The sequence below is a fragment of the Cyprinus carpio genome, chromosome B16, assembly GCF_018340385.1.
Source record: "Cyprinus carpio isolate SPL01 chromosome B16, ASM1834038v1, whole genome shotgun sequence".
NCBI classification, from domain to species: domain Eukaryota; kingdom Metazoa; phylum Chordata; class Actinopteri; order Cypriniformes; family Cyprinidae; genus Cyprinus; species Cyprinus carpio.
This window is the reverse complement of record NC_056612.1, coordinates 29,059,155-29,085,810: the sequence shown is the minus strand read 5'-3', so window position 1 is coordinate 29,085,810 and position 26,656 is coordinate 29,059,155. Positions and strand designations below refer to the sequence as shown.

Genomic DNA, 26,656 nt, shown 5'->3' with positions numbered 1-26,656 from the left:
CAAAATAAAGTAAAATAATGCTATTATTATAATTGTTAATTGTTAATTATTATTATTATTATTATTATTATTATTATTAACAATACTAAAAACTGATGATTATTCTATGTAATGGGTAACACTTCACACTGTCTTCAGTTCTTCACATGATAACAAGACAAAAAAACTGAAAACTGAGGTGCACCCCTGTACATTTTCATCATGTTTTAGGAGTAAAATGTTGTATAAATCAGTGTGAATAAAATATGAACAAACCCCTCAATAAAAGCCTTCAGAATATAGATGGGAATAATGTATGTAGACAAAAGACAAAAGCTAAATAGGCCAAAACCTCAAAATTGACCAGTGCATGAAAAACAGTGTTTCTGCCTGTAGTGTATTGGCCTTGAAGATGGTTTTATATCAGTTTGTTCTGTATGTGCTGTTATAATTCAGTGATGTGAGTAGCTGACGATGGAGATGTGTTTGTGTGTGAAGCAGCACGAGGCGCTGCAGGTTTAAAGCCTCCGAGAGATGATCTTCACTCACAAACTCCTCCTGAGCTCATTTCGGCTCACGCCCCCTGCCGTAGTGTGTGTGTTGTGTGTGTGTGTGAAACCATCACTGCATCAATATTCCATCTATCAAGCATATTCACTGAAACGGAGAGTTGGACCGGATTCACAGAAATGAATCAAATGAATCAAATTTAGCAATTGGCCCAGTTCTTGCTAACTGAAGTTAAAAGGAAGAGCGTCTGGCTGAATTCTGAATCTGACTCGTCTGTGTTTGAGACGCGGCTCTCCTTCACATCGATCACAAACACACTGAATATTGGAAAGGTGTTTGATTGTCTCAGATCGTTGACCTGCAATTAATTTGGAACTAATTAACAGAACAGCAGCCTGAGGCTCAGGGGAGCAATGGCTAAACCGGCTCTAACTAGACATCAGTAACTTACAGCATACAGCAGAGGAAAAGTTAGGAAACATTACCATTTTTTTATGTTTTTGAAATAGCACAACTCTTTTAAACATTGCTAATGACCAGAATATAGTAATCTAATCAGAATATAATAAGTTTAAGCAGCAAATCAGCGCATTAGAATGATTTCTGAAGATCATGTGACACTGAAGACTGCAGTAATGATGCTGAAAATACACAGACACAGAAATAAATTACAGCTTATCAGATATTCACATTGTAGAAATATATATTGAACTGTAAAAATATTTCACAATTTTTACTTTAGTTTTTCAAATAAATGCAGCCTTGGCAAGCAGAATAGACTTAATCAAAACATTTAAAAATCATGATGTCTGCAAACTTTTAACAAGTGTATAATCAAACTGATTTCAAGGCCTGTAAAGTTGTGTTGTATAATATTAGAGTCTTAGTTTTAAACCCGAGCACTTTATAAAATTAGTTTTTACACTGATGTTAGACTGATTCTTTCATTTGATACATTTTGAAAAACAATATTTATTCCATATTATATTCATTCAAATTAATGGTTTTGAAAATGCATAAAGGCAAGTATTGCTGTTTATTAGTATATATATTGGTGCTGCATAGATATAGTTAATTTAAATGTATTTTTCCTGTGTATGGAAAAGCATGTCAGAGTTTCTAATGAAGGTCTCCTTTTGTTTTCCGTAGAAAAAAAAATAAGAGCATGTGGGTTTAATCATGTGAATCGTGACAGAATTGTAATTTTTGGGCTGGCACGTGTTGTGAAATCCCACTACCTGTATGTAAATTATATTCAGCAGAGTGTTAAAACCTGTCAGTTTTTACCTGAGACTAGCTTCACCCCCTTTTTAATTAAAACGCTGTGTTGTCATGCTGCTAGCTGTTGTTAGCGAGTCTCGCCGGGAAAACTCACAGCCAATGCAGAATCAGCTCAAATTCTTGAAATGAGATTCGTTTTTAAATCTAGAGCATAAATTCTCCAAATCAGTACATCAATATTAATTCTCCGTTTCATGCACAACTGTAGCTGTGGAAATTTCCTGTGAGGAGACGTCCTAATGAAGAGATGCCATCTGATTGGCTTTATTAACGAGCTCCACATCCCACAGAGATAAAAAAAAACTACTACTACGTCATAAATGGGTTATTTGCAGCTGAATATGTGAGACTGGACAATTTATTTTGATTTTCACCTCTATCTTTCGCTGTTCTGCCCAATAAATGGATTGGCTCGTTAGCTAAACATAAACTTTGAGTGGTTAATATGATAAATGAGGTCATGTTTTCTGAATAAGTTATCAAAATTATGTGAAGTTTATGCTTAGTTAGAAAAAAGAGCCAGAAATAAATAAACCCAGAAACAAATAAAACTAATCTCCCATTTAACTAACCTCACTTTCCTGAATACACTTTCCGATATTTGTTCTTGTTTTAAGCATAAACTCACTTCATTTTGATCAATTTCTCAGAAAACAAGACTTCTTTAAAGGCTATAGTTAAATAAAACTAGAATCAGAACCATTAAAAAAATTTTTTGGTGCTTGAAATAAAATAAACCATATAAAGTATAAATTATAAATATAATCTAAAAAATATAAATATGTTAATTATTTATATATGTTTATTTTATTATTTTATTTATCAAAAAAAAAAACAACAAAAATAAAAAAAAACAAAAAAAAACAAAACAAAAAAATAAAAAAAAAAAACAAATTAAATAAAACAAAACTGAAAAATTAAATGAAAATGGTAAATATAAAAATAAAGTCTAATTCAAAATATTAGTAAAAATGATCATATCTTAGTGAGCTTTTGTCATTTGCATCTCAAGTAAATGTATCTTAATTTAAGAATGTTTAGATACTTGATATCAAAATGACGTGAGGATTGTGTTTTAAAAAATAAAAAATTAAAATTGCCAAATGCCAGTGTTGTTTGTCATTCAAAATGTTCTCATTTTTGCTAAACTTACACTGTGATAGGTTCTGATAAACACACATAGTGCATTTTATTTATATTATGATTTATTTTATGTAATATTTGTAAAATTATAAGAATTTTATAGAGTTTATACTACTATAGTAACAATAGATCTTTTGGACAGTGTATGATGCTGTCTGTGCATATATTTTTGAATATATATCTTGATGTATATGTACGTGCTCTGAATTTTTGTTGGTTTTAATTTAGAAGAACAATCTTTTTAACCAAACAGTCATTGTAGTCAAATAGATGCAAAATGTGTAAAATATCGAAGGCATGATTTACATCAACCTTTTTCAACATTATTAAGATTATTAAAGTATGTTTTACTAGAAAATATACTATAAAATAAAATCTAACTTAAAATTTAATTCTAATTTACATCTACTTTTCAAACACTAGCAGAAACACTAGCAGTTTTCAGTTAAAATTACCTTCAAAATAAAATCCTACACAAATTTTTTGCTGTACATCATGCAAACATATAACAATAAACAGTTATATTTACCTGCATATATCTTTTTGATTTGACATCAAAGTGACAAAAACTCAATTAATTTATAAAAAATATATTTTTCGAAGCTGTTAACAAATATTATTAGAGTGTGTTTTACAAAAAAATACTATTTCGGTATTTCTATTTAGGGTTTCATGTTTAATTCAATGCTACTTGCCGCTTCTTTGTAACTAATTGTGAAATTTGAGTAATTTTAAATTTTTAAATTTAAATTTAAGTCACAATTTAAATTATTTAACATTGTTATGTGTTGTGTTGCATTACTGAGAGCAGAATTAATTGTTATATTATATATAAAAAATAATACAAAAATATTAAATATACTAAAAATATTAAACAAAATACAAAAATAAACAAAATACAAATAAAAAAAAAAAAAAAATAAAATAAAAAAAAAATAAAATTATAAAATAACTAAAATGATTTGATTTAAATTATTGAAATCATTTTATATTTTAGGAGTATTTTGTAAAAGTATTTCTTTATTTATATTTAAGCTGAAACATGAATAATTTAGCGTCTCTGTTTCACAATCACAATGACACTAACAGCATCTTACACTAACACAAACACAAGTCTTATTCTTAACCAATGAAGTTCTCTTCTGAAGATGCTTCAATGACTCTTTATTCGTACCAAGACAGAGAACAGCTGTGCTCAGAATAGCATCCTTTCATACCCGTCCTATTTCTGCAGTATGTGCACTTGAAATGCTTATTGTGGAATAATGCCTACTGTGTATTCTCTAGTACACTAGTTCTCAGTATATATGTGTTGCAGATGTAGGCCAGATCCATTACAAAGATCTCACTGAGAATTGGGCTATCTTCAGTTAGAATTGTCCCTATGAAAATAGAATTATGTATCTGGTTTTTTATATGAATGCAAAAGTTACGCAATTTGTGACATTTTTGCACGGTTTCGTTTTTTCGATATCATTATAATTGTGTTTCAGTGTAATTTCATAAGTTGCTGATTTATGTGTCGGAAATTAATATAACGTGATTAATGCATTACAGTAAAAGAATACTGTAATAAAAGGATTTTATGAATTTTTAGTATTAAAGTCATTCAGCTTTAGTTTATTCGTTAATTTCAATTTTAAACTTAAATTTCAATCAACAAAATCAAATAAATCAACATTATCAAAAAAATTTTTAAATAATTAATTTTTTTAAATAATATTTTGTTTTGTTTTATAACATTACCAAATTAATTTTAGTTTTTTTTAATAATTATTATTTTTTTGTTATATAACAGCATTAACAAATTAATTCTAGTTTTACGATTATTTTGTTTATTTTAGAAATATGTTCATTTAAATTAGTTGTTAATTAAAATTTTATATAAAATATACATAACGTTAATGAATGAATTTTAATATTAAATTAATTTTTCTGAAGTGTTATAATTTAATTTGAGTAAATATTTAAATTTAACAGCATTACTGAATGAATTTTAATATTAAATTAATTGTATTTAATAAGCATTATGTTATTTTTATTTAGTAGTTTACTTACATTTAAGTTAAAAGGGAGATAATTAACTGACAATATTGAACAACTTTTATTATTTAATAATTTAGTTTATTTTTGAACTATTGTTAATTTTATAGTTAATTTAATTCATAATTCATTTAAGTTAAAATAAAACAACGTTACATTAACAACAGTGGAATTAATGTCATTAATAAATTGCTGTCCCATTTTTAAATGAATGCTAAAAGTTTTTAGAAGATATGCAATTTTGTGACGTTTTTATTGTGTTTCAGTTTCAGTTCTTAATATGTTGCTGGCCAACTGGATTTAATTTACTCATCAAATTCAGTTTTTACTCATATTTGGAAATTGTTGAATCTTCAGTTTTAATATAGTTTATTATATGAAAGTAACAGGCTTCTTAAAGGGGTCATGACATGAGAAATCAAATTTGCCTTGAACTTTTGGCATATAAGAGGACTTTGTTGCATTAAAACATCCTGCAAGTTTCATAGCTTAAAACGTTTGAAACAATTTAACAAAGTGACGTCTGAAAAAAAAAAAGAAATTCATCACAGAATGAATACACTGACAATGAATGATGTCTGAAAATTATTATTATTTTTTTCATCACAGAATGAATACACTGAATTGAATTGAATTTACTACATTTTTGTAAGGTAATTTACCTTAATAAAATTTAAAATGATTTTATATAAAAAATAGTCAACTAAATTTGTTTATTTAAATGTAGCTAAAATAAATCGATTGCAACCACTTACTTTAATAAAATGTAGTATGATTTTATATAATAAATAAAAAGAAAACAGATAGAACAGAAAAAGAACAAAACAAGCTAGTATAAGAGGTCCTTTTTTGCTTTTGTTAAAGGGATACTCCACCCCAAAATGAACATTTTGTCATTAATCACTTACCCGCATGTCGTTCCAAACCCGTAAAAGCTCTGTTCGTCTTCGGAACACAATTTAAGATATTTTGGATGAAAACCGGGAGGCTTGAGACTGTCCCATAGACTGCCAAATACATAACAGTGTCAAGGTCCAGGAAAGATATTAAAGTCATCATCAGAATACTCCATCTGCCATCAGACGTGTAATCTGGGTTATATGAAGTGATGGGAACACTTTTTGTAAGCAAAGAAAACAAAAAATAATGACTTTATTCAAACAATTCCTTTGTCAACAGTCTCCTCTGTGTCTCTCGTTATAATCTGAATGCTGCGATGCTCTTCTGTATCATCCGCACCACAAGGATGCGCTGTTTCTACGTGTATTTAGCTTTGATTTAAAAGAAAACAGTGCATCCTTGTGGCGCGGAGGACACAGAAGAGCATTTGTTGACAAAGGAATTGTTGAATAAAGTCATTATTTTTGTTTTCTTCGCTTACAAAAAGTGTTCCCGTCGCTTCATATAACCCAGATTGCACTTCTGATGGAAGATTGGAGTATTCTGACGACGACTTTCATACTTTTGTGGACCTTGACACTGTTATTTATTTGTCAGTCTATGGTACAGTCACAAGCCTCCCGGTTTTCATCCAAAAATATCTTAAAATTGTGTTCTGAAGATGAACAGAGCTTTTACGGGTTTGGAACGGCATGGGGGTAAGTGATTAATGACAAAATCTTAATTTTAGGGTGGAGTATCCCTTTAATTGTATAATAAATAAAAAGAAAACAAATTGACAAAATACAAAAAGATTAGAGAAGCTAGTGTTAATTTAATTATAATTTTTTTTTTAATAAAACAAGCAGTTAGTAAATAGTAAAGGGGGATTTTTTTAAAGAATAGAATTAGAATAGACTGCTAATAATTAATTAGAATAGACTAATAATAGAATATAATTATTAATTATATTAATAATTAATACAGTTAATAAAAAAACTCCCACTAGCAGTTTTAATGGCAAATCAGCACTGGCCCCAACAATTCAAATAAACAAACCAACCAAAACACTCTAAACCAGCACTGGCCGCACTAGTCCAAGTAACTAACCCACCCAAACCGTGTCTGTTATTAGCTGATCATAGATATGTCGGATCTCTGCAGACTGAGGGTTCGAGAGCCTTATGCTGTTGTTTGTGAATAGAGACTCTGTCCTCCCCGTGTCTCATTCCTATGGCAACACTCTCAAGGTTAGCGGTGTCCTGCGCTCAGTCTCTCCTGCGCTGCTGATAAGGCTAATAGAGTTTGTGTGGAAGCCCCTGTTTTATTGAATTATAGGTCAGGGATGACCTCGTATCAACCTATCTACATACACAAACCATCTCATATAGATAAAAAAACCACTAAAAAAATAAAATACAATTCAGCATTTCACAAAAAACCTAAAAAAACAAAACACAATACTGTAAAAAATAAAATGGTTTTCCTGTATATTCAAAAATCTGATCTGTGTCAAAATATTGTGAAGGGGGTTTTGGCTTGAACTGAAAAATTGTATTTAATTTTATAAGCATTATGTTAATTTGAGTTATAAATCTCAGTGTATTTCTATAGTACTTCTATAACTTTGATGACCTTTTTCGATCCACTTCAAATGTTGAACAGGAAAATAATTAATGTTGTTTCATTTAAAAATGAATTTAAAATGAATCAATTATGAAACAATTTCGATTTCGCTATAAAGCAGCTATTCAGAAGACGTTAGCAGTGTTATTTTAGTGTAATTGAGATTAGTGTTGGGGAAAGTTGCTTTTAAATGGGATGCGTTACAGCAGGATGGATTCTGATTGGCTGTCAATGTTTTTTGGAAAAAAAATAATTTTGAAAGTGATTCCAACGATATTGTTTCTCTGTGTATTTATCGTTATAGTTGTTGTGTGGACTCGCTATTCTTTAATATTGAGAATGATTTGTAGAACTATATCTTTATTGTTATCTTTATAGTTATAGTTCTTGGTGTGAATGGCCTTTACTGTACAAAAAAGCAGTTAATTGTGTTACTTGGTATGAAAAGTAATGCATTATGTTACTTTCTGTGTTACCTGGGCTGGGTTTGCTTATTGTGTGTTTTAATAATAAATATATATATATATATAATATCTATATACTATATATATATATTATATATATATATATATATATAGATAGATAGATAGATAGATAGATGGAGAGCTGTCAGTCAATAAATTGGAAAACAAAGTAACTTGCGTTACTTATTTGAAAAACTAACTCTGATATATTTCATGGTAAATTCAAATTTACTAGTTATAGACTTGCAAAATTTAAGTAATATCGTTTACCCCCACTACACACATTCTGACTGGCCGATACTTTTCATGATATCCAATTAACCACGTTTTATTTTTATTGTTATTTTACATTGACTTTGTAGTTTTTTTATAGTATGTTTTCTGTGCACTTTTTTTTTTTTTACTTTTTAGTAGTTTTTTGTGTTTACAATATCTGTATAGTTTTTTATTCCAATTTTAGTTATTCAGATTATTTCAGGTGTTGGGACTGAAGCAGCTAATATTAATTTCCACTGACTCTCTAATTACTGACAGATTTCAGTTGTTGTCTTGACTCTTCAGGCCTTTTTGCACCTCTCTTTCTTCATGTGTTTCTCTGGCGTCTTTCAGGCCTTTTTGCAATACGTCTTTCCCACTGTGTCATTCCATTGTACTCTCACAGAACTAATTTCTGATACTGATGTATGGAAGTACTTGGGTGTGTTAACCGACATCTGTTGAAAATTTCAAGGGCAACAGCACCTTCAGAAATTATAATTTACTGAGAAAAAATGTTGGACGTGCTCAATACTTATTGTTACCCGCTGTATACGTTCGTGATGCTTCCGTGCAGTGGAAAATGCGACCAGAGGGGCTGTTGCTTAACAGGAGAGTGACGTGTTGCTCTAATGCTTCCACAGAGATGAATGTTCTGATACTGTTGATAATGTTACTCCAACGATTAATGGTCTTTGACAGACCTGCGTTTCATATTTCACTGAAGCTGCCCGCACCGAGGCTGGAGTGAATCAATTAGCTTGAGGCGAGAAGAAAGAAACAGAGAGAGAGAGGGTTGCACGGCTCTGGATCGGAACCATCTCACTCGCATGGGGTCGCAGCCTCAAAGCCCGTCCGTTATTCTCAAGAGCGGGCGATGCTGGACAAGGACATGAGCGTTGCATCGCATTTCTAATGCGACCCTCAAGCCGCACTGAACGCACCATACACTCAACCTGTGCCACACAGCCATGCTCCAGACCTCACTTTGAAAGCTCCCCCCTGCATCCTCAGTCTCTTCTGGCTTTAGTACGCTCTCCGGGCTTCCAGCCGGTTCGAAGTCGGAGAGAGACGTTTTTGAATGCGTCGATTGGCCTGCATGTGTTTTCGTCTGCATGCTAGAGGCACGCATGGTGAGCTGTTCCTGCAACAGTGTACTGCAATAAAGGTAAGAACGCAGCACCTTTCTCCACTTTCGGGTGCATTGCTGATCGGACACAAAACACTCCCCAGAGATGCTTGCCATCATCCATCACGTTAAATGTGATAAAATGCACCTCATGCAATAATTCCACACATCGTTGCATGGGTCGGCGCACCTGAGAATCGCTCCAGAATCTGGCTCAGACGAGATGCATGCTTCACGCATCTGTCCTGTTTAGTAGGGATGCGTTGTTGTTGCGATGCGCTCGGTGTGTGACAACTTGCCCCGGGGAGGGAGTGTGTAGGGAGGGAGGGAGATGATGGAGGAGGAAGCAGGCCACTCTCCCGTCTTCCCAGAGGCCTGCGGTGATGTGTGTCCCTCACACACTGAGATTACGCTGATGACTGCTGAAGGAACCACGCTCACCAACAAATAGCTGCTCCATTCACTGATACTAGTGCTTGAGAACTAATACTATCTAAATAATATCTATCTATCTATCTATCTATCTATCTATCTATCTATCTGTCTGTCGGTCTGTCTGTCTGTCTGTCTGTTTGGTCAAGGTTTTGTTCAGCATTTATAGTTTTGACAAACTGCTTTTCTAGTTAAACATGACTTATATAAACTGCATTGCGTTTCACTTAAATTAAATTCTGCATTTCCATTCTACATCCTGTTTGGTACCTCAGTTTAAATTCAGGACAAGAAAAGAAAAAAGTCCATATTAGTTAACTAGTTTAACCAGCTTCACTCCGTATACCGTGCACTAACCAGAACGAAGCAGCCTGGAGCAGCATGTGAATTAGTTTGAGCTCAGATGTGATTCTCTTTGAGATTGCTGTGTGCTTTATGAAGCAGCGAGCACATAACAAAGCTTCGGTGGTCAGAGATGAAGCTGAGGTCACACTTTAACTCGACCCGCTCGCGCTCTAAGACGTTCATTAGCGATTAGATATGTGCATAATTAATTTCGCAAGGGAGTAAACATCCCTTAATTGTCATGGATACAAAGTTTTAATCACGCCAGTGTCTCCATTTGTTAGGTGTTGTATGTAAATATGGGTCATTCTCCAACTGCTGTTGATAGCTGCTTTGCTTTCCCGAGCAAACGTCTGCTGCAATTATCAATGTATGATTCAGAAAGAATTGGCCAAGCCTCGAGGCTGTTTTAACTCACTCAAGCACTTCATGAGCACTCAGTGTGAACCTGACCATTAGAATCCACTCAAAGGCTTTGGTTACACCTCCGTTACAGAGTGCGGCTTCAGCTCGTAAGTGCAGCTTAGTTTGGTGAATGGCAGTCAGATAAGTGGTTGCGAGCAGTAGAGGATCATGGGGAGCGGTGGTGTGCCTGACTGGTTTGAGGCCAGCTCGAAGTCCTCGTCCCTTCAGCTATCAGACAAGAGTCTGCTGCAGATGCAGTCATTTCATTCAACAGATACACTGCGTCTGTCTGTCTGCCGTTATATCACTATCTATCCTTCTTCTCCATCAGTTGTTCTATCGTTTTATCTGGCTGTCATTCTATCTGTCTGTCTGTCTATCTATCTATCTATCTATCTATCTATCTATCTATCTATCTATCTATCTATCTATCATCTATCGGTCTGGCTGTCTGTCTGTTGGTCCTATCTACTATCTATCTATCTATCTATCTAGCTATCTGTCTCTATCCATCTTGTCTGTCCTGTCTGTTGTCTGTCTGTCTGTCTATCTATTATATCTATCGACTATATCTATCCTACTATCTGTCTGTCTGTCTGTCTATCTATATCTATCTGATCTATCTGTCTTCTATCCATCTGTCTTGTCTGTCTGTCTGTTCTATCTATCTATCTATCACTCTGTTCTGTCTGTCTGTCTGTCCTGTCTGTCTCTATCTATCTATCTAGCTATATAGCTATCTATCTATCTATCTATCTATCTATCTATCTATACTAAGTCTATCTATGCTATCTATCTATCTATCTGTCTGTCTGTCTCTATCCATCTGTCTGTCTGCCTGTCTCTCTGTCTGTCTGTCTATCTATCTATCCATCTGTCTGTCTGTCTATCTATCTATCTATCTATCTATCTATCTATCTATCTATCTGTCTGTCTGTCTCTATCCATCTGTCTGTCTGTCTGTCTGTCTGTCCCGTCCTCGATCTATCTATCATCTATCCTTCTTTGTTATACTATCTCCCGAATCTGCGCTGCTCCGTACTGGTCTACGACACGTCCGAGTATCCGTCTGTCTCTTCTTCCCTGTCTGTCTAATCTTCCCGCTACTAATCTCGCTGCTCTATGTCTGTCTGCTCTCGCCCTGTCTGTCTGTCGTCTGTCGCCTGCCCGTGTCTGTCTAGTCCAACATTAACCCTTCTATCTGTCTTCTACTATATTTCGTTTCAGCGCATGTATCTATCCTCTATCTACACAGCTTCTATCCCCCGGTCTATCGGTCATCCTCCCGCCTGGTCTGTCCTGTCTGTCTACGGTGACTCTGTCTAACATACGCTGTCCTGTCCTAGCGTATGAGACTATCCCCCTATATATTGGGGGTCGGAACTTTCATATCTAGATATTGGTGTTGGACGAGAGAGGGGATCTGAGGAAAGTCAACCTATCCTAAAATCCCTGTCTTTCTGTCCCCTGTCGGTCTGTCTTATCCGATCTATCTATCTTATCTGACGTTCTTCCTATCCTTCTACTCGGCTATCTAGCTATCTGTCTCATACTGTCGATGTTCTGTCCCCCCGACCGTTCCTGGTCCGGTTCTGTCTGTCGAGCACAATTCTGTCTATCGCAGTTGTCCCAGCCGGGGCCCTGCTATAGGTCGCGTTTTCTGCTATCTATCTATCATCTATCTTTATGGCCGCAAAATCTATCTATAGATCCTCTAACTTTTTTTTTCTATCCCTGTCTGGCTATCTTCCCTTAATGTGTCTCATCGTCCCTGTTGTTTCTGTTACTAAAAGGTATGTCTGTCCCCTAGTCCTTGTCGTCCGCCCCGGCAACCCTTTTCCCATCCGATCCATTTCTCTATCTAGCTATCTATCTATCCATTATCTGGCTAGTATCTATCTATCATATCTATCTATCTATCTTAATTCTCTCTATCACTGCTATCTCTATGCTGGGACTTGTCTCCGTTTAATCCTATGGCTATTCTATCTATTCTATCTCTATCTATCTATATCATCTATGCGTTGAGTACCATCTTTCTGTCTTTGTCCTAATAAACTAGTCCTTGTTCTAATATTACTTGATCGATCTATCTATCGGCGACCTAATCTATCTATCGCTGAATCTTATCATATCTATCCTAATCCCATGTCTGTACCTCCCTGTTCTGTTCTGTCTGTCCCACGCTTGTCCGTCAGCGGGTCTGTCCCCTGACAAAATCTATAAAACCCCTGTCCTGTGTACTTTCTCGTCCTGTCCACTGTCGCAACATCCGCTGTGCTATCCTCGTTTCTAATCGTAATCCGTGCTACTCGTTCTATCCTTCTGGCGGCAGTGTAATCTATCACTCATATCCCTATCAACTTGTCCGTTGTCTTACTATCGCGCGACTGCAACTTGATCCTGTGTCTCCCAAACTTATCTATCTGTCTGATCTATCTACTACCTATCTATCTTGTTTGTTCTGTCCTTGTCTATTCTGTCCGTCTATGTCCTATCTATCTAAATCTAAATCTTAGTCTATCGATGTTACTGTCTTATCTAATCTGTCTATCCTATCTGTCGTGTCTATCTATCATCTACAGTATCTATCTATCTATCTATCTAGCTATCTATCGTTATATATCTATCTATCTTCTATCTTCTATCTATCTATCTCTATCTAGTCTTCTGTCTGTCTGTCTGTCTGTCTGTCGATCTATCTATCTAGCTATCTATCTATCGCTCTACTATCTAGCTATCTATCTGGCTATCTAGCCCTCTCTGCTTGCTCTATCTATCGAATCTATCTATCTATCTATCTATCGAGCTATCGGTCTGTAGGTCGTCCTAATCGATATCTACAGTATCCTATCGATCTATCTATCTATCTATCTATACTAGCTATCTAGCTGCCCTACTATCAATATCTAGCGTATCTATCTATCCCTAGCCTGGTCTATCTATCTAGCTATCTATCTATCGACGTATCTATCTTCTATCTATCTATCTATCTATCTGTCGGCTATCTGTTCTATCTCTCCTGTCTATCTGTCTATCGATCTGTCTAATCTATATATCTAGCTAGCTACTATCGATCTATCTATCTATCGATCTATCTATCGTCCGTCTCTATTTATGTGCCTAGAAATATGGTGAATTTCTTAACCAAAAACAGAAATTAAGGGTTAACAACATTTCAGCCACATAAAAGGATAAATTTGGAGTAAAAGCTGGTGATGTTGCAGTGCCGATCGGTGTCGTGTTTTCAGAGAGCAGGTAATTAGTTCTATAATCATACCTGTAACTAATGCCCATCAGTTCACCGATTCACCCCCGTGTAGACAGACATGTTCTCCTGTGAGACGATTCCAGCGAAGGCTGGTGTTGTGAGAGGTTTCCTGATCCAAACAAGCATTAAACGGGCCGCCGCTTCAGGAACTCAGTCCATGTTTGTCATTAATACAGTACAACCCTTGTGTCTTGTTTTTTTTTTCCTGTCCTTTTCCTCCAGTCTCTCTGTAAAACTGATGTTTAGCACTGTCACTTTTAAATTCAGCAGGAGTTCACAGTCAAGGACCGCATGGTTGTGCATGTTGGCAACGCAACTAACTGTGAAATTGGTCCCCCTTTGTATTATTTTACACTTGTCTTGCACATGCATATACTTTATGGCATATAAATCAAAGTCCTTTTCCTATAAGCTTACTGTGTTGTGAAATGCACTCACTGTGTTCTGGAAGCATCTCTATCGTGTCTCATGCGTGGTTTTTTTTGTGTTATGGCTGAGAAGAACACAGGTGTTTCATTCCCTGTAGTGAAGATTTAATAGTTCATTCATGTCAGAAGAGGTTTTGGATCAGTAACTGACACAGACTTTTAGAGTCAGGAGGAGATGTTGTTTGATTTGACAGTAAGACTGCAGGTTCCCGTTCATTTTCAAATATTGATTATTTATCTCTTCTGCTCACCAAGGCTGCATTTATTTGGATTAAAAATGCAGTGAAATATGATTTAAAACAGCTGTTTTTCTATGTGAATGTCTGTTAACTGTAATTTATTTTCTTTATTTTCTGTGATGGCAGGCTGTATTTTTTCAGCCGATCATGACTTCGTCCTTCAGTGGTCACATGGATCTTCAGAAATCATTCTTATATGATGAATTTTGCTTGCTACAAGAAACCTTTCTGGCTTGCGTTTTTCCGAAACCTACTTAACTCTACGTCATTCTTAAGTTGTTACCTTAACCTGTGTACCTTATTGTTAATGCAGGGTTCCTGAAACATTCTTGTTTTACCTATACCTTTCTCTAAAGTCATACGTTCGTAATGTTGGTTCTGGGCCTCTCTTAAGCTATAACTTATCCCTTTTGACTGTTCACAGTTTTTTTACATCTCATGTCTATAATACTATAATAGTTGTGTCAAAATCAAACGATGGCCCCTGTCTTGCCAGAGGCCATAATAGTGTACATCAAACATTATGAAAAATATCTATATAGATATTTAATGAGTGTATCATATGATTATAGAATGACCCTTTCAAAGGCCAGTGAAAGGTATACTGCCAGTTAGTGATATAGGCTATTTTTTTATTGTTTTGTCCTTCTGTTCTGTTCAAAGCTTGTTACAATTATTAAGCAGAATCTCGTGTAGATTTTAATCCTTGTATTTTTATGTGGTGACCACTGGTAGGTGCTCGGGCATAAGATTTTTCTTTCCTTTGTTTTCTTTCCCTGACGTGAATGTATGGTGCAAAACCAAGTAAAAGTTTCACGCAAGTTTGTTGCTTCTAACAGGAAAGAGTTCCGTGTCTTTATTAAAAAAACACACTTTCTCACATAACGCAGTGAAGCAGCCTCTTGCATAGAGGGAATAATCGAATTCAGGCACCACTTCACGTGGACAGCACCTGATACATCGTCACGCAAGAAAGGTATATCTTAAAAACCGCCTAAGGTATTCAGGAACACGCCTAGAAATGGTACACCTTTAGTTACGGATAGCTTTAAGTCTTCGTAACGCGAAAAGAGAGCGTTTAATCGTGAAACGCAACCCCGATATATTTTTCCCAAATAGCTTAGGTTTTGGGCTCTGTAAAATAAAGACAGGTAAATGATTACTTTACATTTACATTTATACATTTTTGCAGAGATCTTTTTAAATCCAAGGGGTGACTTACAGGGTGGGGATACATAAAGCCGCTTCTTCTTAAAGAGGCAAACAGACACAGGAAGTTGCTTATAATACCAAGTTTTCAGACTTGTTCAAAATAAGTACAAGCGAGAAAGAGAAGGAATTAAATAAAGAGAAAGATGTTTTTTTTTATGATGGAAGCCAAGTAAGTTTCGAAAGAGATGAGTTTTAAAGCCTGTTCCGCTTTGAAAATTGTCAGGATTCAGCATTCCCGATAGTGGTTGGAGATCATGCACCACAACTGAACGGGTGAACCGCAGAAGGTTCTGGAAAGTGATTTTTGAGCCTCGGTGATGGTAACAAAGCCGAGGTGTCGCTCACTAGCGGAGTTCAGACTGTCTGGAGGGGGAGTAGGTTCGTAGTAGTGAGTGGACAGTAGGCGGGTGCTGAAGCTGTGGCTGTTTCTAATATGCAAGCATCAGTGTCTTGAACTTTGAAGCAAGCCGCAACCAGTAAGCTCATTGCAGGAGATAAAGAGAGTGTTAACATGGGCCTCTTTTTGAATGAATTTGTAGAGGTGTTGATTGTGCTTGATGGAAGTCCACCGGAAGAGCTTGGCAGTATCCAGCCTGAGAAATCTACAAGAGCCGGGACAAGAAGTGTGTGGCAGTCATGCTCCGTTTAGGAGACGGGCCTGATCTTTCTGATGTTGTGCAATGCAAACCTGCAAGATCAAGCAGTCCCTTTGCAATGTTGTCTTTTGAAGGTCAGTTGGGTCATCAAAGGTTAAACCAAGATTTCCTGCGGCGAGAGTTGATGGGGTAATTGTAGAAGACCGAGCTGGCATGTGATAAATCATAGCTGTAGAGTTGGGGAGTGGCAGGGAAGAACACGAGGCTCAGGTCTTTTGCCAAGGTTGAGTTGGTAGGGTGATATTCTTTCATCCATGCTGAGATGTCCACGCAGGCAGCCTGAGATCCGTTGCATCTACACCGTTGGGTCATCTGGTTTGAAATGAGAGATAGAGCTGTGTGTCTCAGCATAGCAATGGTAGAGTCGAAGCCATGTGCCTGTATGATGGGACCCAGTGATGTAAGTGTATATGGAAGAAGAGGGATGGGTCCAAGAACTGGATCCCTGAGGAACCCCAGTAACCAGCTGATGTGCTTTTAGATAACCTCCCCGTCCCCAAGCCACCCCTGAAAGACCTAAGCCAGTGAGATAGGGGATTCAAACCAGCCGAAGTGGAACCCCTGTGCTGATGCCCAGTGATGAGAGCAGACAGGAGGATCTGTGATTGACAGTGTCAAAAGCATCAGAATAGATCCAGCAGAATAAGAACCTGATTGATTCTGAATCAGCTTTTGCAATCTGCAGGGCTTCCGTGACTGACAGTAGCGCAGTCTCAGTTGAATGGTCACTCCTGACACCTGACTGGTTAGGTGTCCAGTGTTCTTGTTTCTTGCTGAAAGAAACAATGATACCTGGTTGAAAACAACATCCCCAACTTTCGAGGTTTTCCGCTTGAATGGAAGGAGAGCGACAGGTCCTGTAACTATCTGTAAGGGAAGTTGTTTAATGTAGGTTTCCTTGAGCAGTGGGGTTAGCAGAGCCCCTGCTTGAATGCAGTGGGGAAGGTGCCTGTGAGGAGAGCTGTGTTTGAATAATGTGTTGGTGAGTGCTGGTAAGAGGTGTGGGAGAGAATTGCTTAGAGAAGGTGTGAGGGTATTGGGTTCTAGAAGGTCATGATGTGCAGGGTGGCTGCAGAGGAGAAGTTTTGATACTTCTGCCTCAATGAGGGGAACAGAAGGAGAAGATGGGAGTTTTAGCAGTGGGTGTGGTTGGTTTGGAAGTCCTGTGGGGCTGAGCAATTGACTAACTGATGTTTTCTGGTATAATATTTGACTGATTGTTTAATGGAATACTAAAGTCATGTGTGGTGCCAAAATTCATGCTGTTTATTATTAAAGGACTTATAAATTAAAAATGTATTTGTGACACATATTAAGTAACTATTAGAATATTGCCATGGCGAATCTTACGCCATGTATGTAGCCCTAGCCTTTTAACGCATCTCCCATGCAAAATTTTAAACCACCATTTCTTTAATAGTAATAATAAAAACATGATTCATATTAGATAAATAATGCTGCACACCTGTTAAGATGTTTCACCAATCTAAAATATGGTGTAATACTTAGCTTAGCGTAAATATAATCACAAATCTATAGACTTGACATTTAGACTGCTTGAATTTGTTCTAAATGAGAGACGCACATAACTTCATAAGAACTAAATTTGCATTGGTGAATATGAAATATTTTAACTACAGTGTTTTTCTTTAATTTTCCGCCGACTGCAGCCGTCAAATGTAACAATCGGCGTGAGGCGAAGCTGATGGCTATTTATGTGAAAAGTGGTGTCTTTGAAGCAGGTACTTGATAACTTGTCGTCCACCCTACAGTATTACCTATAGGGCTGTGCGATATTGAAAAAAATGCGATATGCGATACTTTTTTAAAACAAACACTGCAATATTCAAATAATGGCCGATACGATATTGCTTAAAGCATGCAAAATCAATTTCAATTTATATTTTAAAATTATTTAAAAATGAAAATTATCTACACCAATTTTGTTTCACATTCTTTATTGGAAAAGAAAGAATCACTATAAACTTCTGAAAGTGACCAGCAGTGTTTTAGAATTACATAAAAACTAATGTCACAAATCAGAAAATGTAATGTTTAACAACAGTGTGCACCATGCAACAAAAAAAAGAAAACAAAAAAAAATTTACACTAATTTTATTCATGTTAACGATAGTCGGAGAAAGTTTCAAAAACATGATTAAAGGACAATTTTTTTGGGGTGAACAGTCATTATAAAAAAGAAAGAAAGAAAAAAGTTACAATAGTACACAATAGTAGAAAACAATACTACAATTTACAAGCGTAGATAAAATAAAGCAGTAGGTATTCAGGTACAGAAATGTTAATAATTAAGTGTAAATTATACACTGCAATTGTGGTCACTGTATGAATTAAATTTTAGATTAAATCTTTGTTATAGCTGTTTTGTTGTTTTGATTAACATTAGTGACATATTCATCAGCACGTATTTATAAGTCTGCCTGTCCCTTTAAGACCGACTGCAATGTGTATCCAGTATAATGATACACACCCGATTGTCTTTCTGCAGCTGTTTCATTTAAAACATAAAACTGACTACGTTTACGAGAATGATCATCGAGACGGGTACGATTGACGTAATTTCTGGTGTGTGTGTCCGTTCAGATATGGGGGAAAAAAAAAGGGAAGAAATAAATGCGAAAGGCAATTGCTCTGCTATAATGCGTCAAACTAAAACATGGACCGTTTGCACACGTTTTGATTTGATTGCTTTTTTGTGAAATAAACATCCAAGCAGTGAAAAACTACTGTCACATAACTGTCATTGCATGTTAAGTGATCATTCTCAGAAATCTTGGTTTTCCTAGAAATGGCTCAGTCGTCTGTAATTCTCTGATGTTGTTGAGATTCATAATCATTTTGAAGAGATCAGAGCAGAGATAATGAGCAGCAACACTAGAAACCCTTCAGATTGTTCTCATCTCGCTGCACATGATGTAGATAGAAACAGAAGATGTAATGCTTTAAGCGACGTTGCCTGCGCAGCCCACTAAACTATCATTATCAGGCTTCCTATCTGCATGGCTTTGTTTTGGCTTGGATTTCTCTTTAACTTCGTTTTCCTGTAATCAGGGCGTGGTTTTCCCAGCTGGTTCTTAAATATGAAGGATTGTTTTCCCAGCTGTAGATGTTTTAGTGTTTTGCTGGAGTCTCTGTCATTTATTTTTGCAGGAACGCTGCTGACGGCCGGTCGGCAATCTCGCTCTCTGCTGCCGTACATTACAGCTTCTGTGTTCATTTAAATCACACCAACTCCCGTTTGTTTCAGGAGTCTAAAAGATTTACTTATTGGAGCAGGGTTTAATGAATATATGTATATTGTCTAAATAGGAAACATGTGGTGCGCAAATTGATCTGCAGGTGGCCGCCAATAATTCAAGTTACTTGTTGTGTTTTTTCCACTTTTGAGTAATTTATTTTTTCTAATTTCTATTTTATTTGTTTGTTTGTTTTTCCATGTTTTGAGGTTTATTTAATTTTTCCTCATTTTTATTGTTTATTGATATTTTATTCATTTTTTATTTGTTTCAAATTTTTAATTTGTAATTTTTTCTAATTATTTAAAAAATGTGTATAATTTATAATTATTTTATTTCAAGTTTTTGTATTTCTGTTTTTTATTTATAGTACAGTCTTATTGTGGTGGTTCCCTATGTTGTATGCACTGTACATATTTTATTGAATTCTTATTTTAGTTTATTCTTATGTATTTTTTTATTGTTTTTTAATTTATTTATTATTTTTTCATAAACTAATATATATAATTTTTATTATTTAGTTAATTTAGTATTTATGTGTTGGTGTGTGTATATAATATATATATATATATTTATATATGATATATATATATATATTATATATCATATATACCATATAATGTTATTTAATATCATTATTTTAATATATACATATATATTTTTTAATTATTATTTTGTAATTTATTTTAATACATATATATATATATTATATCTATATAATATATCTATATATATATATAATATATTTGTAATATTTCCTGTATTAGATATTTTGTATTTCAAAATCAATTTCTTTTTTTCTTTCTTACCCTTTTTTTTAAAAATTGATCTTTATCTATTTAATTATCCATATTTATTTTAATCCTTTATTTTCTTATTTTCTGTTTGTGTATGTTTCTGTACAGTATTCAGAGGCGTTTATTCTGTGCTGCACGTGCCTGAGATCCTCAAGATGTTGTTTGTGTCCTCGTGCCGGCGGTTCTTTATTGCATCATGAATGCCGTCTGGAGCGGCATCCCACTCGTTTTAAGCACGCACTTGTCGCAGCAGAGTTTGCTTTCAGAGCGGCTCCCCGATTGCGTTAGAGACGAGAGAGAGTCCGTGTCCAGAGACTGATGTTCAGCTGTTTTTACAAGTATTGATGGTTTCCATTAAGAGCTCTGAATCCCACACACTTGTTACAGTCAGGCTTGCAGATCAGCGGGGGAATCAGGCCGTGCTTCATAAGTAAACACTCAGGTGAATGTCTGCCCATCGCTCTCCTCTCGTCTGGAAAACAAGCACTTCATTATGTTGTTTGATGTGTAGAAATCACAAACTGGAATAGTGCTTCAATCTGTTAACGACACAGAATAAGAACTGGCTAAAATATCCAGAGGTAATGAGATGCGTTGTGTGCTGCTCTGATGAAGGTTTGTGGATTAAAGGCTCTGGAGTCAGAGCTGATGATGCTTTCTCTTTGGATTATTTGCTCATGAGAGCTTTGGGAAACTGATGGTACTTTAATGTTGTCATATCTGGATTAGTTTACCGGCTCATGTTTGCATTAGTTTGCTGGCTAATTGCAGACATGAAAAGTTTTCAGAATTTCCCTTTAATTACCCAGTGGTTAGTATCTTAGTGTCCCATAATCCTAGGGTCTGTTAGTCAATTAGATTGTTACACTTTCCTAATTTAAGTGCTTTCGTTGCTTCAGTGATGTTTGGGGGGCGTTTGTTAAGGTCATTGCCTTGCGTTTGCTTCTGTTCTCTAGATTATGATGTAATTTCTTCTTCTCAGTGTCTCTTGAGTCTACACTGTTTTCGTTTAGTTAGTTTTGCTTATTAGAGCCTATTTATTTAGTTTTCTAAATTTATGTTTTATTTATTTTTGTTCTATTTCTAATTTATTTTTAAATTTTTATTGGCATTTTATTTTCAATTGTTCCTTTATTCCAATTTGATTTATTATATTTGAACATTTTTATTTATTTATAATTGAATTTTTTCGTTTTAAATTTGTAATTATTTTTTTTCATCGTTTCATTTTCATTTATTTTTATCATTTAATTAAATTGTTATTAATTTGTAATGCATTAATTATGATTTATTTATATTTTATAATTATATTTATTTAAGTTTTTTAAACATATATATTTTTAATAATTAATTTATTATGTTTTTTTTTGTTCATTTGTAAATTTTATTTATGTTTTAAATTTTTGTATTAACTTTTTATAGTTGATTTATTCATTTATATATTTATTTATTTATTTATTTTTAGCTGATACGTTTGAGGTTATTTTTTATTTTATTTTTTATTTAATGAATTGATATCTTAATTCATTCAAACTGTTTGTACAAATACAAACAGTCACTAAAACTAGCATATTAACAACATCTATTTCTGTAAATTCAGTTGTTCATCGTCCCTTCATCTTGCAGTTCAGTGTTTATAAGGACTGGTTGTGCTGGGAATTACAGCTAAAATGAGTAAACATTGCCGTTTTCATGATAAGCATCAATGATTGGACATGATCGGATGATTGAGACTCAATAGTGCTCATTGTGTCTGAAGCATCTGGAACATTAAACACGCTCACAACATTTTATATCTCACTCATGATTGACAGGATGTCTATGCCGTCTGATTGACAGCGCAGGAGGCGGAGTCCTCTGCCGTCTGATTGACAGCTCTGCAGGCAGGCGTAGGTGCAGTCTCTGCGCATCTGAGTTGACAGTGCAGGAGGGTGGAGTCTCTGCCGTCTGATTGACAGTCGCTGCAGGAGGTGGGAGTCTCTGCAGTCTGATTTACAGTGCAGGAGGCGGAGTCTCTGCCGTCTGATTGACAGCGCAGGAGGCGGAGTCTCTGCCATCTGATTGACAGTGCAGGATTGGAGTCTCTGCAGTCTGATTTACAGTGCAGGAGGCGGAGTCTCTGCCATCTGATTGACAACGCAGGAGGCATTCGGAGTCTCTGATCTCTGCGTCTGGATTGACAGTGCAGGAGGCGGAGTCTCTGCTGTCTGATTGACAGCGCAGGGGAGGCGGAGTCTCTGCAGTCTGATTGACAGCGCAGGAGGTGGAGTCTCTGCTGTCTGATTGACTGGCAGTCTCGGGAGGCGGAGTCTCTGCTGTCTGATTGACAGCGCAGGAGGCGGAGTCTCTGCAGTCTAATTGACAGCGCAGGAGGCGGAGTCTCTGCCGTCTGATTGACAGCGCAGGAGGCGGAGTCTGTCTGCTGTCTAGAACAGAATAGAGACACAAAGAGCTGTGCACAGGTTTTTGGCATTCAGATGGTTTAATGCAGAATGTCAGAGACAGTGACGGCGGCTCCATTCTGCTCCGAAGCCTCTGTTTTCTGTTCACTTTAAAAAAGGTCACTATCATTTACTGGCCTGTCAGGACGGAAGTAACTAATGTAAAATGTAAAGACATTTATAATGTGGACAAAGATTCTATATTTCAAATAAATCAGAAATGTTTCTTGAGCAGCAAAATCAGAATATTAGAACGAGTTCTGAAGATCATGTGACACTGAAGACTGGAGTAATGATGCTGAAAATACAGCTGCGCATCACAGAAATAAATTACAGTTTAACAGATATTCACAGATAAAACAGGTGTTTTACATTAGAATAATATTTCATAATTTTTCATGTATTTTTGATCAAATAAATGCTTCGTTCAGAAACATTCAAAATCATAATTACTCCAAACTTTTGAATAGTAGTGTGTATCTCTGTGTGTTGTGTCTGTGTGTGTGTGTGTGTAGTGTTGTGTTTTCAGAAGGCTTGTCTGAAAATCATTTGTTTCAGCTCAATTCTTGCCCCAGAGTTGTTTGAGAGTTGAATATATTTTCGTCTGAGCGTTTGAGTGTCTCTCGCGCTGAAGTGGTGTTTGGTGAAACAGCGGCCCGTGTAAGTGACCCGCGGGCGATGGTTTTAGAGAGGTTCACTTGACGCCTCCTCGTGAATGTTTAATGACAGACCGCTGACTTTGCTGCTCCGGGCTTTTTGTGCAGCTCCAGTCCGGTGGCGATGGAGTGGCCGTGTAGGTTCACACGCTTTGATTAATGCTCGTGTGTGTGTGTGTGTGTGTGTGTGTGTGTGTGTGATGTGAAAGCTACTGTAAAGCAGCAGCTGAATCGATGTCTGAACTGAGATGAAAAACCAGCAGACTGTCTGTGGATTTGTGAACGTGGACGTGATCAGAGCTCAACTTTCACACGTCTTTTCATCTCGTTTTTGCGTTTAAAAAAGGCAAAGATGCTTGAAAGGAGATTTACTTCAAGCAAAACCATGCATCATGATTTTTCTTGCCACACTTTACTTTCGATTTTTTTGTAGTATTTTAAAATTATTTTTTTTTATTTAGCTTTTTAATGTTTTGATTAATTTTAAGTGTAATTTTATTCTTTTTTAAATGATTTTATTAATTTTCAGTAAATGTTTTTATTTTATAATTATTTTAATTGTACTTTTTAAATTTAATTTTGTTTAATATTTTTTAAGTGTTTTTGTATTAATTTAGATGTATTTTTACTTATTTTACTTATTTGATACTTTACTTTTTAATGATTGGATAAAAAAATTCTAGTTGTTTTTTTAAGTTTACAATTATTTATTTTAATTGTAAATTTCTAATGATTTTATTAATTTTCAGCAATTGTTTTAATTTTAAAATTATTTATCTTAATTTTACATTATGATTTTAGTAGGTTTTAGCAAGTGTTTTCATTTAATTTTGAAATATTTAATTTTTAATGATTTTTTATCTTTTTATTTGATTTGTTGATTCAGGTTTTAAGAACCGCAGAAGAACGTAATGAACGTAAATGCATAACTTTAGCGTCTGGAGCCCAACTTGCTACGCCTTTTCACTGCAAACAGCATATTTTATTGTTCTTATTATTATAATTTTTTTTTTTACATATTATTTTTGCATTTTAAAAATGCAGTGGATGCTTTAAATGAGATTTACGCCTAGCTAAATTGTGCATAAAAAATTGTAAGGAAAATAAACTGAAACTCTAAAAAGAAAGTCATCCTTTCTGCATCTTGTTTAGAGCACAGTGCTGATGACGTTCTTCTTCTTCTCAGATATGTGTCACCAAGATGTCCACTCGCAGCTGCCAGGGATCGACTCGGTCATCAAGCCCCCTGGACACTATCCCTGAGGACCGGAAGGTGCAGCGGACGCAAGCGGCTTCACACCCCTTCGAGAAGCCGGCCGGTCAGGTGAAGGTGCAACTCGTAGAACAACGCCTGCATCAACGCTTAAGAGCTCGTCCTCCGGGAAAGAGTCTCCCAAACTCCGCGTCACTCCAGCCCCAGCTCCGTGAGTTAATGATCTCAGACTTCATCACTGCATGCCCTCGATGCGGCTCGTTTATAAACCTCAAACATGTTTGGCTTGTAGATATTGTTTGAGAGCTTCATTAGCTCTGCTTATTCTATTTTATTGAGTTTTTATTATAATGATCATTAGACATGTGTCTATTTAACACATGCTTCATCAGGGATTCCTAAACACTTCTGTCTGCTGATCCCCCTTGAGATAAAATATTAAGATGTTCAATAATTGATCAACACTTTCACGTTCACGCTTCTCTGATGTTGGTTAATAGTCGCAGCTACATGCAGGTATACAGTTTACAATATCTCAAGTATCTCTTTTAAAATAAGTGTGTTTCATTTTCATTTTGTTTCGAATTTATTTATTTATTCAGAAATTTACTATTCACTTATACATTTTAGTAAGCGTTTTTTATTTAGATTTTTAATCTTTTTAATTATTGTTTTTATTTTTGTGATTTTATTAATTTTTTGTGCTTTTTATTTTGAATTCTTATTTTAAATTGGTCCATTTTAATTCTACTTTTTAATTTTAATAAGTGTTTTTAGAGTTTTTTTAATTATTTGTTTTAATTTTTACTTTTTAAATTATTAATTCATTTTTAGTGAGTTTTATTTTTTAATTGTTTTTCATTTAACTGTGCTGATTTTATAAATTTTTAGTTCATTTTTTATTTTTAATTTTAAAATTATTTGTTTTATTAAGTTTTTATTTAGATTTTGTAAAATAATTTTTAATTTCACTTTTATTAATTTTAGTAAGTTCTTATTTGTATTTTTTTTAATTAGTTGTAATTAATTTATTTTATTAATTTTTTTAGTTAGTTTTTTATTTTTGTTATTTTAAATTTAGTTATTTATTTCGATGTTTTTAGATTTGTTTTGTTTTAAAATATTTATTTTAATTTTTTCATTAATTTTTAGTGAGTTCTAGTGATTTTTTATTGTTTTTGCATTTTACTGTTTGATTTTTATTCATTTTTAGTTCATTTTGATTTTTTTATTTTAAAAACTATTTGTTTTAATTTGACTTTTTTTTAATGATTTTATTCATTTTCAGTAATTGTTTTATTTTGCATTTTTATAAAAAAATATTTCTTTAAATTTTTACTGGTTTTACATTAATTTTATTATTTTTTAGTATGTTTATTTAGTTTCTTTTTATTTTAAAAAATTATTTATCTTCATTTTTATTTTACATTATTATTTTAATAATAAGCTACTTTTGTAAACACCACTTTGTTAAACCTTACATACAGCATTTTGTATAACTACTATATTTATTTCAATTTAATTTAAAAGAGACTAGATGCTTTCTGAAGTATGTAATTCCCGAAAATCGAGAACACGTATGACCTGAGAGAGAAATCTGAAGGTGGCTGGTTTGAGGAAAGCACAAAATGGATGATTGCAAACCAATGAAAAATGGATGATTGTAAGGCCAGATAGAAGGAGCGGAGAGAGTCAGCGTGACCTCTTTCCCATAAAACCCTTCTCCTTATTCTCGCACAGACCTTCTTATTTATAAAATCCACTCAAACCTGTTCTCCACAGGGCCCCTGCACTCCCAACGCCTCAATCAGGATAAACAAAGGCATGTGGAGGTGATATTCAGAGGCTGCTGGTGTTGGGTTTGGGTTACAGCTGCATTTTCGTAGCGAGTGTTTTCCGGGAAGAACCCCCCCAATCTTTCACTCGGATCGCTGCGGAGGATCAGTGTCAGACCGCGAAAACCTGATTACTGAAGAAACCTGTGTTTTCACCCAG

The 26,656-nt window shown here is 35.0% G+C and overlaps 1 protein-coding gene and 1 long non-coding RNA gene across 2 annotated transcripts in view; both read left to right on the top strand.

The window, feature by feature from the left end:
- The window catches only part of LOC122140068, a 45,967-nt gene extending 21,201 nt beyond the window's left edge, over nucleotides 1-24,766 (top strand). The window contains exon 3 of the long non-coding RNA XR_006156792.1: nucleotides 24,635-24,766. This is a non-coding gene — a long non-coding RNA (uncharacterized LOC122140068). The remainder of the gene's footprint in view (nucleotides 1-24,634) is intronic.
- The window catches only part of LOC109106292 (cyclin-dependent kinase 14-like), a 434,688-nt gene that overhangs the window by 257,749 nt on the left and 150,283 nt on the right, over nucleotides 1-26,656 (top strand). The window lies entirely within an intron of this gene.